Consider the following 12,402-nt stretch of genomic DNA (forward strand, 5'->3'; position numbering starts at 1 on the left):
GATGCCGCTCCGCATCACAGGCTGGGCCGCGTAACTGTGAGCCTCGTGGACTCTCGGCCGGGTGCTGGGCCGTCTACTGGGGTGGTGCCGCCTACGGGTCGGCCCACTTTGGCGCGGTCCGAGTTCGGGACGGCCTGCATGGCCGTCCGGCTGGTTTCCCCCGACCTCCCAGTTCGTCCCTGCCCGTCCCAACCCTAACCCTCGCCCGATTCCTCCCCGCCGCCAGCGCCGCTCGCCACCTCCCCCCGTCGCCGCCCCCTGCCGGCATTGCCCAGGGACTGGAACGACGCGGGGCCTCGCCCCAAGCGACGCGCCGACGAACGCCGGCCCGACGACTCCCGCACGGAGGACCGTCGTGACGCCTCCCGCCCCTCCCCCGACGCGCTCCGGCACGAGGCCGACCTCCGCCGGCATCTATCCGGCCGCGGAGATCATCGGTCTCCCCCCCGCGACGCTCACCAGTCCCCCTCTCGCCGCTCTCCCGGTCGGTCTGACCATCGTGGCCGGTCCCGCTCGCCCCCTCCGCCCGCTGATTGGCGCGCCAGCTCCGTCGGCCTCCCTCTCCGGTGCGCAGGCGGGACGCCAGCCGCTCCCCGGCTCGCCGTGGCCTCCCCGATCTCCCGTCCGCCTCCAGCCCTCTACCCCGCACGCCCCCCAACCTCCACTGACTAGGCGCGCCGATATCAGCCACCATGGGGGGAACTGTGCTTCCCACTGGCTGGCAATGGTGCTGGCCGGGGCCGGCCGGGCGACAAGCGTAAGAAGAAGCGAGGCTTGGGGCGTGCCAATGGCGCGCCCCGGCCATTGGATCCTCTCGTGACCCGGCGACATCTACCACGACCGCGCTACTCCCCGATGACCGCATCTCCGACCTCGTCAAGTGCTTCAACTGTGGCCTCTCCGGTCACTCCTAGGTGGCATGTACGCGCCCCTAGTGCTGCTACCTCTGCTCGGATTTGGATCACCCGACGATCCTTTGCCCCGACCGTCCGGTGGCGGAGGAGTTGATGATGTACGGGCATGGGATTGAGGGCCTTGGCTTCTTCCACATCGAGGTGCCTGACATCCCCTCTCCCTCACCATCACTCCTGGCGATTGTCACTGTCGGTGTCAAAACCGGCGGATCTCGGGTAGGGGGTCCCGAACTGTGCATCTAGGTCGGATGGTAACAGGAGGCAGGGGACACGATGTTTTACCCAGGTTCGGGCCCTCTTGATGGAGGTAAAACCCTACGTCCTGCTTGATTAATATTGATGATATGGGTAGTACAAGAGTAGATCTACCACGAGATCAGAGAGGCTAAACCCTAAAAGCTAGCCTATGGTATGATTGTTGTTCATCCTACGGACTAAAACTCTCCGGTTTATATAGACACCAGAGAGGGCTAGGGTTACACAGAGTCGGTTACAATGGTAGGAGATCTACATATCCGTATCGCCAAGCTTGCCTTCCACGCCAAGGAAAGTCCCTTCCGGACACGGGACAAAGTCTTCAATCTTGTATCTTCATATTTCAGGAGTCCGGTCGAAGGTATAGTCCGGCCATCCGGACACCCCCTAATCCAGGACTCCCTCAGTAGCCCCTGAATCAGGCTTCAATGACGACGAGTCCGGCGCGCAGATTGTCTTCGGCATTGCAAGGCGGGTTCCTCCTCCAAGTACTTCATAGAAGATTTTGAACACAAAGATAGTGTCCGGCTCTGCAAAATAAGTTTCCACATATTGCCATAGAGAGAATAATATTTACACAAATCTAATCTGCTGACGTATTCCGTGGCGTGACATCACACCACGGCCAAGTCTTTATTCGAATCGTTTTATTGTTCTACCTCAGTGCGTTTAGCGAGGCGGTTTCCTTGGCACGTCTTGTTAAAGCAGAGATCGTGTCCCCTTATTTCAGGATTCTCACCAATGCGGGTGTGGGTAACCCAACCGCGCCATTGACTACGGCGCTTGGGAGACAAGCGAGTTTTACCAGGCTGGTGGGGGCGCATGGTCGCGTCCGACCATATAAGGGTATAAGGATCCACCTTTTCATCCACGCCTTCTTCCTCCTTTGCCTATCCATTTCCGCGCACTCGAGCTCCAGCGCCCAAGTCCGCACACCCCACCTCAACCTTCTCCAGCCATGTCCGGAGCGGGAGGCAAGTGGATGGTCTCCTCCGTCACGGAGGGACACATCAAAAGACTGAGGAAGGCCGGATACTTGTCTAACGACATTGCGCACTGGCTTCCCGAAGAGGGGCAGCCCATCCCCACCCCTAGGCCCCATGAGAGGGTGGTGTTCCTCCCCCATTTCCTCCGCGGACTGGACTTCCCTCTCCACCCATTTGTCCGGGGGCTCATGTTCTACTATGGCCTGGATTTCCACGATCTGGCCCCGAATTTTGTCCTCAACATCTCGGCGTTTATCGTCGTGTGCGAGGCTTTCTTCCGCATCCGCCCCCATTTCGGCCTATGGCTCAAGACTTTCAATGTCAAGCCGAAGGTGGTGCACGGCACCCAAGCGGAGTGCAGAGGCGCCATGGTGGGCAAGATGCCCATGTCCTATGGTTCGAGGGCTCCTTCATGGAGTCCCTAGAGGGGTGGCAGTCGGGGTGGTTTTACATCACCGAGCCGCGCGACCCTGAATGGGTCGCAGCCCCCAAGTTCCGATCCGGACCCCCTACGCGGCTCGCCTCCTAGAAAGAGATGGGCCTGTCGTGAGGTAAAAAAGGAGAGTTGACCGGACTCCAAACATGCGTCCAAACCCTGGTGGACAGGAATCTCAAACTTGTCAACGTAGTCCAGGTTATGCTCATCCGTCGGATCCTCCCGTGTCAACAACGGGCTTTCAACCTGTGGGAGTTCGACCCGGTGCGGCACCGAACTCTGAGCAGGCTCTTCGACACGACGTACGAAGATGCCTGGAAGGTGCTTTTCAAGGGCGCCGAGGCCCCCGCATCCGCTACCGAGGATCGCGGATTCAGCACGCAGCGTCACGCTCGTGCGGTAAGCTGTTTTCACCTTTTACAGGGTATTAGTTTTTCATAGTTTGACTCCATGCGGGATCTAAGTTCCCTTACCTTTGACAGGGTTGGCAGGAGACGTTCGGACAGATCAACTGTCCGGCTCCTTTGCCCGAAGGCCCAGCGGACGCTCGCTTGGCGAAGCTGCTGGTTCCGGCACCTTAGGTGGTGCCGGAGAAGAAGGCCAAGAAGAAGGCCACGGGGACTCGAAAGAGTGCCCGGCGCCAGGAGGTGTCGGATTCACCATCCGACGACTCCAAGGCGCGCTCCTCCCATGAAGACGAGGAGGAGGAAGAAGAGACCTCTCCCCCCCAGCGGGGGGAGGGAAGAAAAGGAAGGCCGCCCCAACCGGGGAGGCCGAAGGGTCCAAGAGGGGGAATACCCCTCCTCCGGACTACTCCACCAACGCCGACGACGGCGAAGAGGAGTGGCCACACAGGGCCAAGCCCCTGGCGAAATCGTAAGTATCCGGATACCAGAGTGATTCATAGTATTCCCCCATTGCACAGCTTTTCCTTACGTCAAACATGATTGTGCAGTCCGCCCAAGGCCGGGCTCGACGAGTCGTCGAGCGGCTCCCTGGACTCGTCAGATGTGAATTCGCTTCCGACGGCTTCCTCCCCCACCCTACGGACGGCGCTGAGGTGGCGTCCCAATAGGTTCCAAGCCAGGAGGAGGTGGTCCTGGAGGCGCTGCAAGGCAACCTCCCGGACTCCAGGCGTAAAGGGGACAGAACCCCCAAGGGCTCCAAGTCCGGCCTTGAGCCGGACACCGCGCCGGAACCTTCAACGGTTCCGGACTCCGGTAGGTGGCCTCCTTCTAAGAGGAGCAAGCCTACCGAGCCGGTGACCTCCGTCCAACCGGAGGCACCGGACAATTTGCTGGAGACGCTTAACGGCGCCTCCATCGACGAGGAGCACCGCATTGTTATGAGTGTGGTGATCCAGAAGGTTCGGTCCGCCAAGAGCGGACTGACTGAAGCCTGTGCTAGCCTTCTAACAGGCTTTGAGGTAAGTAAAGAATATATAAAAATATTACCGCATAGACAGTAGCCCCTGATGCTCTATTCGGCGTTCGGAAAGAAAAGCCGAATAGAGGGTCTAATAATCGCAGGAGTCTAACATAATCAAGTCAATATGCGTATGTAGGCTTCGCTGCTGGCCTCCGCCGCACTGACTGCGGAGGTGGATACGCTGAAGCAGAACCTCAAGCGGTCCGAGCAAGAGCTCGGCCTAGCCAAGCAGCAGCTCGAGGAGAAGGAAGGTAAGAAATACCTTATTGAAATATGTGAAAGGTGCAATTGCGAAAAGTGACAAGATTAACGTGGCTATTGTAGGGGCCACAACTGAGGTGGCGACCCTTAAGCAAGCGCTGTCCAAGGCCAAAAAGAGGGCGGCCACGGAGCGCACCGAGCGGGAGAAGCATGAGACGCAGGTTGGCGAGGTGCGGCAAGAGCTCCAGGCTCTCATGAAAAAACATGAGAGTTTGGAGCTTGACTCGAAGACGCGAGAGTCTGAGCTCACGGCGGCCATTGAAGATGCCAAGTCTGCCAAGGCCGAAGCCCAGAAGGCCCTCCAGGAGGTTGAGGCAATAAAAAAGATAGCGGCGGGTAAGGCATTCTTTATGCAAAGCAAGCACGTAAAAGTGAATTACTTGTCACTTACCCGAATCCGGAGCTCTCCAGGAGCATTCGCAGACTTGCCCCGTAGCGTGTCGGATGCCGCCGCCTTCTACCGCGTCGAGGAGGGAAGCTCGACGGAGAAGGTGTTCTGGTCTCAGTATGCTAAGGCCGAACACTCGGTTCCCTTAAGAGACCAGCTAAAACAGCTGGTCGAGCTCCATAAGGTGGCCGAACAGGCCATGAAGGGCCTCATAGTCCGGCTGTGGCCTGGAGAGGCCATGCCTGGGAGCTACTTCGGGCTGGTGAGGTGGCTGGTGGAGGCCTGTCCAAGGCTCAAAGTCATCAAGCGCTCCGTATGCATCGAGGGTGCCCGTAGGGCGCTTGCCCGTGCGAAGGTGCACTGGGGCAAGCTGGATGCTGAGAAGCTTGTGAAGGACGGGCCACCGCCGGGCAAGGAGCATCGCAAGCCCGAGATGTATTATGAGGGTGTTCTGAAGGGTGCCCGCCTTGTGGCGGATGAATGTTCCATGAATGTAATTTTTCAGTGAACTCGCTCGTTTTGTCCTGTGCGCTGAAAACTTGTTCATGTGCGCTAAGCAATGCTTTTTGAATTTAAAATATTACCTTCTGTGCGGCCGTTTATCAAATTTGAGAGATGGCGAGTCGTCGGCTTCTGCCCCCATGGCACGAGTGCTAGGGTGTTCGGGATAAACATGAGCGCTCTTTTTCCCATTCTTGGGTCCTTCGAGGGAGGCGCTCAACACAACGAACAAGGCAATCGGACTATAGTGCTTGAACACTCTCACTTAGCCATAGAATTCTATAATTTTAAATTTCGGCGAAGCCCCTAGTGTTTGGAAGACCGAGTTCGGGGCGCTATCCACGCCTAGGCCGGACAAAGCCGACTCCTCGCTCTAAGCGGCATAAGTCTTTAGGGACTCGAAAACCTCTCAAACAGCGACCAGCTCTCGCCTCATCATGACGGTCAGTTTTAGCTTTCTCTACTGAGGTGCTTAGCCCAGCTCAACTGGGGCACAATCACAGTAGTTCTCCTAGTGCTACCTTAGCCGATATGACGGAACATAAGGTACCAAAACATAGGAGCCGGGCAAACCCAACTATTGACCCAAGACATGATTCGAAGCCGATGCATATAATGCTATAAGTTCGGGGTGCCGCACTTGTGAAAGTGTTCGGACTTCTCACACCATGTTGTGGGGTACTTAAGCCCCTGGCGTATTGGCCATACCAAAGTGTACGGGTGCAACATGTCATTAATGAACATATATTCGTAAAAAGAGGTAATGCAATAATAGACGGAAGCTATGCATTGTTTATTTAAAAAAGCTGCAATCAAAGCAGACCGATACAAATAGTGCGATAAACAAAAGATGGGACTATCAAATATGTCCTTTCCAGGGGCGAGCTGCGGAATGTTATGTGAAACAGGTATACTGCTTGTTATAGAGACCACCTTAGAGTTCCGTAGTGCGACGTAGCTTTCTGCTTCCCTGGTTGTATCATTTGTGCGGCAATTGTATTGCTGGACAAGCCTTCCGAAGAATGGTGTCCTGAAAATAAGAGAAAATTAAGAAATCGGCAGCCCCTAGTGCGGTTTAAGCCGCGTTTCGGGCGTGCCGTGATGGTGCCCCTCCCCCTGTGCCCATGATATTTCTAGAGCGTAGTTATGTACGCGCAACACTGGTTTCGCAAGTTCGTGAGGGCTGGGGTTGGGGCCGCATTGCTACGCTTGCTCGGAACGTGCCAGGCGGTCTTGTTGTAGGTTACTCCGGGCGCGCTTGACGGTGTCCGGACGTTTAATGGCCGGACTGGACAATTGCCTTGAGAGGCTGCTTTGTACTTCCGCTGCGATAGCTGCCGTATGCTCCTCCGTTCGGAGAGAGCGTTCAGTGTTTCCATTGAACGTGATGACGCCTCGAGGGCCTGGCATCTTGAGCTTGAGGTATGCATAGTGCGGTACCGCATTGAACTTGGCAAATGCGGTTCGACCGAGCAGTGCGTGATAGCCACTGCGGAACAGGACTATGTCGAAGATTAACTCCTCGCTTCGGAAATTATCCGGAGATCCGAAGACCACTTCAAGTGTAACTGAGCCTGTACAATTGGCTTCTACACCTGGTATGACGCCTTTAAAGGTCGTTCTGGTGGGTTTAATCCTCGAGGGATCGATGCCCATTTTCCGCACTGTATCCTGATAAAGCAGGTTCAGGCTACTGCCGCCGTCCATAAGGACTCTAGTGAGGTGAAATCCGTCAATAATTGGGTCTAGAACCAATGCGGCGAATCCGTCATGACGGATGCTAGTGGGGTGGTCCCTTTGATCAAAAGTGATCGGGCAGGAAGACCATGGATTGAACTTTGGGGCGACTGGCTCCATCGCGTATACGTCCCTTAGCACACGCTTCCGCTCCCTCTTGGGGACGTGGGTTGCGTATATCATGTTCACCGTCCGCACTTGTGGGGGAAATCCTTTCTGTCCACTGTTGTTCGGCGGCCGGGGCTCCTCCTCGTCATCGCCATGCAGCCCCTTGTCTCTGCTTTCGGCATTTAACTTGCTTGCCTGCTTGAACACCAACAATCCCTGTTGGTGTGATTGGCTGGTTTTTCGGGGGTGCCATGTATCTGGCATGAGCGGTCGAGTATTTGGTCCAAACTGGACGGGCCCGGAGTGTTTCTTTTGAATGGCTTTTTCCGCTGACCGGGTTTAGAGCCTTTGAATCCCGCATTAACTGTCGTATCCTCAGTATTGTCGCCGTTAATGCGGCGCTTTTGCTTGTTGCGACGCGACCTACCACTGCTGTCCTTGGTATCCGAATTACCAGGGCTCTTGGTCATGTTATTGCTGCGAGCTAGCCAGCTGTCTTCTCCCGTGCAAAAAGCGGGTCATAAGTGTCGTGAGGGCTGCCATAGATTTCGGCTTTTCCTGTCCTAGGTGCCGTGCAAGCCACTCGTCGCGGATGTTATGCTTGAAGGCTGCTGGGCCTCTGCGTTCGGACAATCGACGATTTGATTTTTCTTGGTTAGGAACCGTGTCCAGAATTTTCTGGCCGATTCCTCTGGCTGCTGAATTATGTGCTTAGGTCATCGGCGTCTGGTGGTCGCACATAAGTGCCCTAGAAATTGTCGAGGAATGCGGCTTCCAGGTCCTCCCAACAACCAATTGATTCTGCTGGCAAGCTGTTGAGCCAATGTCGAGCTGGTCCTTTAAGCTTGAGTGGGGGGTATTTGATGGCGTGTAGGTCATCACTGCGGGCCATGTGGATATGAAGGAGATAGTCCTCGATCCATACCGCAGGATCTGTTGTGCCATCGTATGATTCGATGTTCACGGGTTTGAAACCCTCGGGGATTTGATGATCCATTACTTCATCTGTGAAGCATAGTGGGTGTGCGGCGCCTCTGTATTGGGATACATCACGACGCAGCTCAAACGAGCTTTGTCTACTGTGTTCGGCCCGGCCGAATTTACTGTATCCGGCGTGACGAGTACCGTCTCGTGCCGTGGGGCGCCCACGTGATCTGTAGATTGATCTTGTTTGCCTTGCCTTATCCTCCAATATATCTCGCAGGTCTGGCGCATTTTCCCATGCCTTGGTAGTTTTTGAGCGGTGCCGGGGTGCGGCTTGAGTGGAGGGCCGAGAGGCCTCTCTGTCGCGGCCACGGGGTGGCCGGTCGGCTGCATCATGCGCTGGTGATGTAGGTTTAGGTGCTTCCTCCTCTAATTGGGGTAGCAACCTGCGCTTTGGGTAGCTCTTGGAGGGGCGTTCGAGTTCATACTCTTCGGCCGCAAGGACTTCAGTCCATCTATCGGTTGCAAATCTTGATTAGCTCTAAGCTGTTGCTGTTTTTTCTTGAGGCTGCTCGCCATGGCCATAAGCCTGCGTTTGAAATGCTCTTGTTCGACGGGATCCTCCGGCACGACAAATTCGTCGTCGTTGAGGCTTGCCTCATCTTCGAAGGGAGGCATATAATTATCGTCCTTGACCTCTCTGTCTGTCGCTCTCTCATGAGGGCTGGCTTCTCTATCCTCCTGTGCTGAATCTTGCTGGAGGTGGTTGTCTTCGACACAGTCCGGGGTGTTATTATCCCCCGTGCCAGAGTCACCGTTTTTGTTTTGGCGGGATTTAGAGCGGCGCCGCTGACGCCGGCGCTTAGGCTGCTTCTTGGAGGGGTCATCCTCTGCCGTTCCATCGCCATTGCCTTCTTTTGGGGTGTCCACCATGTATATATCATACGACGAGGTGGCTTTCCAGTGCCGCGCTGGTTCTTGATCGTCTCCTGCATCGGCGTCCATACTGTCGATGTCTTCGGAGTCGAAGTCGAGCATGTTGGTTAAATCATCGACAGTGGCTACGAAGTGGGTGGTGGGTGGGCTTTGAATTTCTTCATCATCCGCCTCCCAACCTTGCCGACCATAGTCCGGCCAGGGCTCTCCTGACAAAGAGAGAGACTTTAGTGAATTCAGAATATCGTTGAAGGGCGAGTGCCGAAAGATGTCCGCGGCGGTGAACTCCATGATCGGCGCCCAATCGGGTTCGATCGGTCGGGGCGCAGAGGGCTCGGAGTCCGGAGAGGAGTCCAGCTCCTTGGAGTCACGGGCTTCGCAGAGAATAGGGCTGGTGTTCGGCTCGATCGCCGTAGAGATTGTAGCCCCCGAGGCGGTGTCTAACCACCCATCCTCGGTTGGTGTGATCGGCTCTGAGCTAGGGGTCGGAGCGGACATGGGTGCGGCCTCCAGGGCACTGTTCGGCGGCAGAGCTAAATCATGCCCATCGTGACAGTGCGGCGCGCTCGGCTGTGGCTCGAATCCGTCGAAGATCAAGTCTCCGCGGATGTCGGCCGTGTAGTTCAAACTTCCAAATCTGACCTGATGGCCAGGGGCGTAGCTTTCGATCTGCTCCAGATGACCAAGCGAATTGGCCCGCAGTGCAAAGCCGCCGAATACGAAGATCTGTCCGGGGAGAAAAGTCTCACCCTGGATCGCATCGCTGTTGATGATCGGAGAAGCCATCGGGCCTAAAAGTGACGACACAAAGGAACTCTCAATGAAAGCACCAATGTCAGTGTCAAAACCGGCGGATCTCAGGTAGGGGGTCCCGAACTGTGCGTCTAGGTAGGATGGTAATAGGAGGCAGGGGACACGATGTTTTACCCAGGTTCGGGCCCTCTTGATGGAGGTAAAACCCTACGTCCTACTTGATTAATATTGATGATATGGGTAGTACAAGAGTAGATCTACCACGAGATCAGAGAGGCTAAACCCTAGAAGCTAGCCTATGGTATGATTGTTGTTCATCCTACGGACTAAAACTCTCCGGTTTATATAGACATCGGAGAGGGCTAGGGTTACACAGAGTCGGTTACAATGGTAGGAGATCTACATATCCGTATCGCCAAGCTTGCCTTCCACGCCAAGGAAAGTCCCTTCCGGACACGGGACGAAGTCTTCAATCTTGTATCTTCATATTCCAGGAGTTCGGTCGAAGGTATAGTCCGGCCATCCGGACACCCCCTAATCCAGGACTCCCTCAGTCACCGTCAAGGATGGGGTCACCTCGCCTGATATGATAGAGGCCGAGCTCAACCACCTCCACCACTGCTCCTGGGATTGGCAGGTCACCATGTTGCCTGGAGGCCATTTCTCGGTCATGTTCCCCGACGCTGTTAGCCACGGCTATGGCACCCACAGCGGCGACATCACCCTAGCCCTCTACAAGCTAGTGGTGGACATCTCCGTGCCGGTGGGGGACCCCCTGGCGGTGGCTGTCTTGGACACGGCTTGGATCCTCATCGGTGGCCTCCCCGACATCGCCCGCTCAGAGCGGGTCATTCAAAACATGTCCTGCATCCTCGACAAGGTGGTGGTGGACGAGTTGTCTCTCCGCAAGGAGGAGGAGGTCCGGGTCAAGGTCAAATCCCTTGACTCATCCGAGCTCCGCGCCACGATCCGTGTGTTCTTCAACGACCAGGGTTTTGATCTCCGCATCTCCCCCGAGCCTCCCAACCACATTGGCCGCCCCCGCATCCCCGACGACAGCTTCTTGGGGGGTGGTCCGGATGGGGATGGCATGGGGGATCGCCGCAGCGACCGGGACCCCCGCCACGGACGCCGCTCCGGCTCGGAGGAGGACGACGATGACTCCGAGGACAGTCCTCCTCACGACCAGCCTCCCGCTCCGGCTGCTAGGGGTGGCGCTGGGACCGGCCGCTCCCACTCCTTGGCCGCTCCACCGTCACCCACCGACGGTCTCGATGCTTCGGATGCTAGCCTTCAGGTCTTCCCTGCTTCATCACCTCGCTCCCCTGATGGTCCGCTCCTTGAAGGCTTCACCTCCCTCTCCGCCGGGACCGCTCCGGACCCGATTGTTTCGGCCATGCCCTTGACTGTCGCACCTTTGGAGGAGCTTCCGGGGGCGGTCGAGGTGGTACTGCACCCGCTCCCCCTGGACCTCCTGCAGGGGCCGCCGACATGGCGATGGAGACACTCTCCCCCACGCTGCCTGCTGCGGCCTCCAGCCCGGCCTGGGGGTGGATGACCAGCCTCCTGTGTCCGAGCCGACTCCGACTCCTCGGGCCCCCGCTGGGTCTCCCTGCTTGGCTCCTACTACCCCGCCTCTGGCGGCTCCGGACTCCGCCGCCATGGGGCTGCAGGTGGTGGTGACCACCCCGGTGGCCGCCCCCCTCCACCCCCCAGACCGCGGCCTACTCCAGGCGGGGCAGTTCGACCTCGTCTTCGGTGACTTCCTCACGCCGCAGGTAGAGCTCCGGGCAGCGGCCCGGAACCTTGAGCCAGGTACACCACACATCCTTGCCTCTTCCGCTACATGCTCCTTTTCTGCCTTGGAGTCGGCTTCGCTAGGCCACCTCGCGAAGGTGGCGGTGGACTCGGCAATAGTGTTTCGGGTAGAGGTTGCCCCCCGCTAGTTCAGATTGAGGCTATCCGTGCACGGGAAATCCTAGATGGACGGCTTGCCGAGGCCCGTGCACGCTTACCCTCCTCCTAGGGCGCCCCTTCGGGGACTGCCCCGAGCGCTCCGCCTCGCTCGGAGGCCGACCCGGTTGAGATCCGCGGCCGCACCCGCTCTCGCACTGCTGCACTCCGCGCCCGGAGCGCCTCACATGTCTTGGGTCAAGCAGCCCCCCGATGGATGAATGATGCGGACCCTCTTCTGGAACATCCGCGGTTTCAGCCAAGATGGCCGACGCCGCCAACTAATAGAGTATATGCGAACTGAACGAATCGACATCGTGGCCATCCAAGAAACAATGCGTACGGAATTCTCTCTGTCGGAGCTCGAGCACTTGAGCTCCAACCTATTTGCTTGGTACTGGCTCCCTTCTAGTGGGAGTACGGGCCACTCGGGTGGCATCCTCCTAGGGGTGAAGGATGCCACCTTTGAGGTGGGTAGCATGGATAGGGGCGAGTTCTTCGTGAGCATGGAAATCTTCGAGCGGGCCCTGAACTTCAAATGGGAAATCATTGCGGTTTATGGCTCAGCCGACCACTGCCGTTCGGAGGGCTTCCTCGGTGAGCTCCGTAGGAAGGTGGTGGCCGCCTAGCTTCCGGTTGTGGTGGGAGGTGATTTCAACCTCATCCGGTCAGAAGAAGACAAGAGCAATAATTTGGTGAACTTCCCTCGAATGCAGATGTTCAATGACTGCATTGCTGCCATGGGGCTCTGATAACCCACAAGTATAGGGGATCACAACAGTTTTCGAGGGTAGAGTATTCAACCCAAATTTATTGATTCGA

Source organism: Triticum urartu, chromosome 4 (genome assembly GCF_003073215.2).
Source record: "Triticum urartu cultivar G1812 chromosome 4, Tu2.1, whole genome shotgun sequence".
NCBI classification, from domain to species: domain Eukaryota; kingdom Viridiplantae; phylum Streptophyta; class Magnoliopsida; order Poales; family Poaceae; genus Triticum; species Triticum urartu.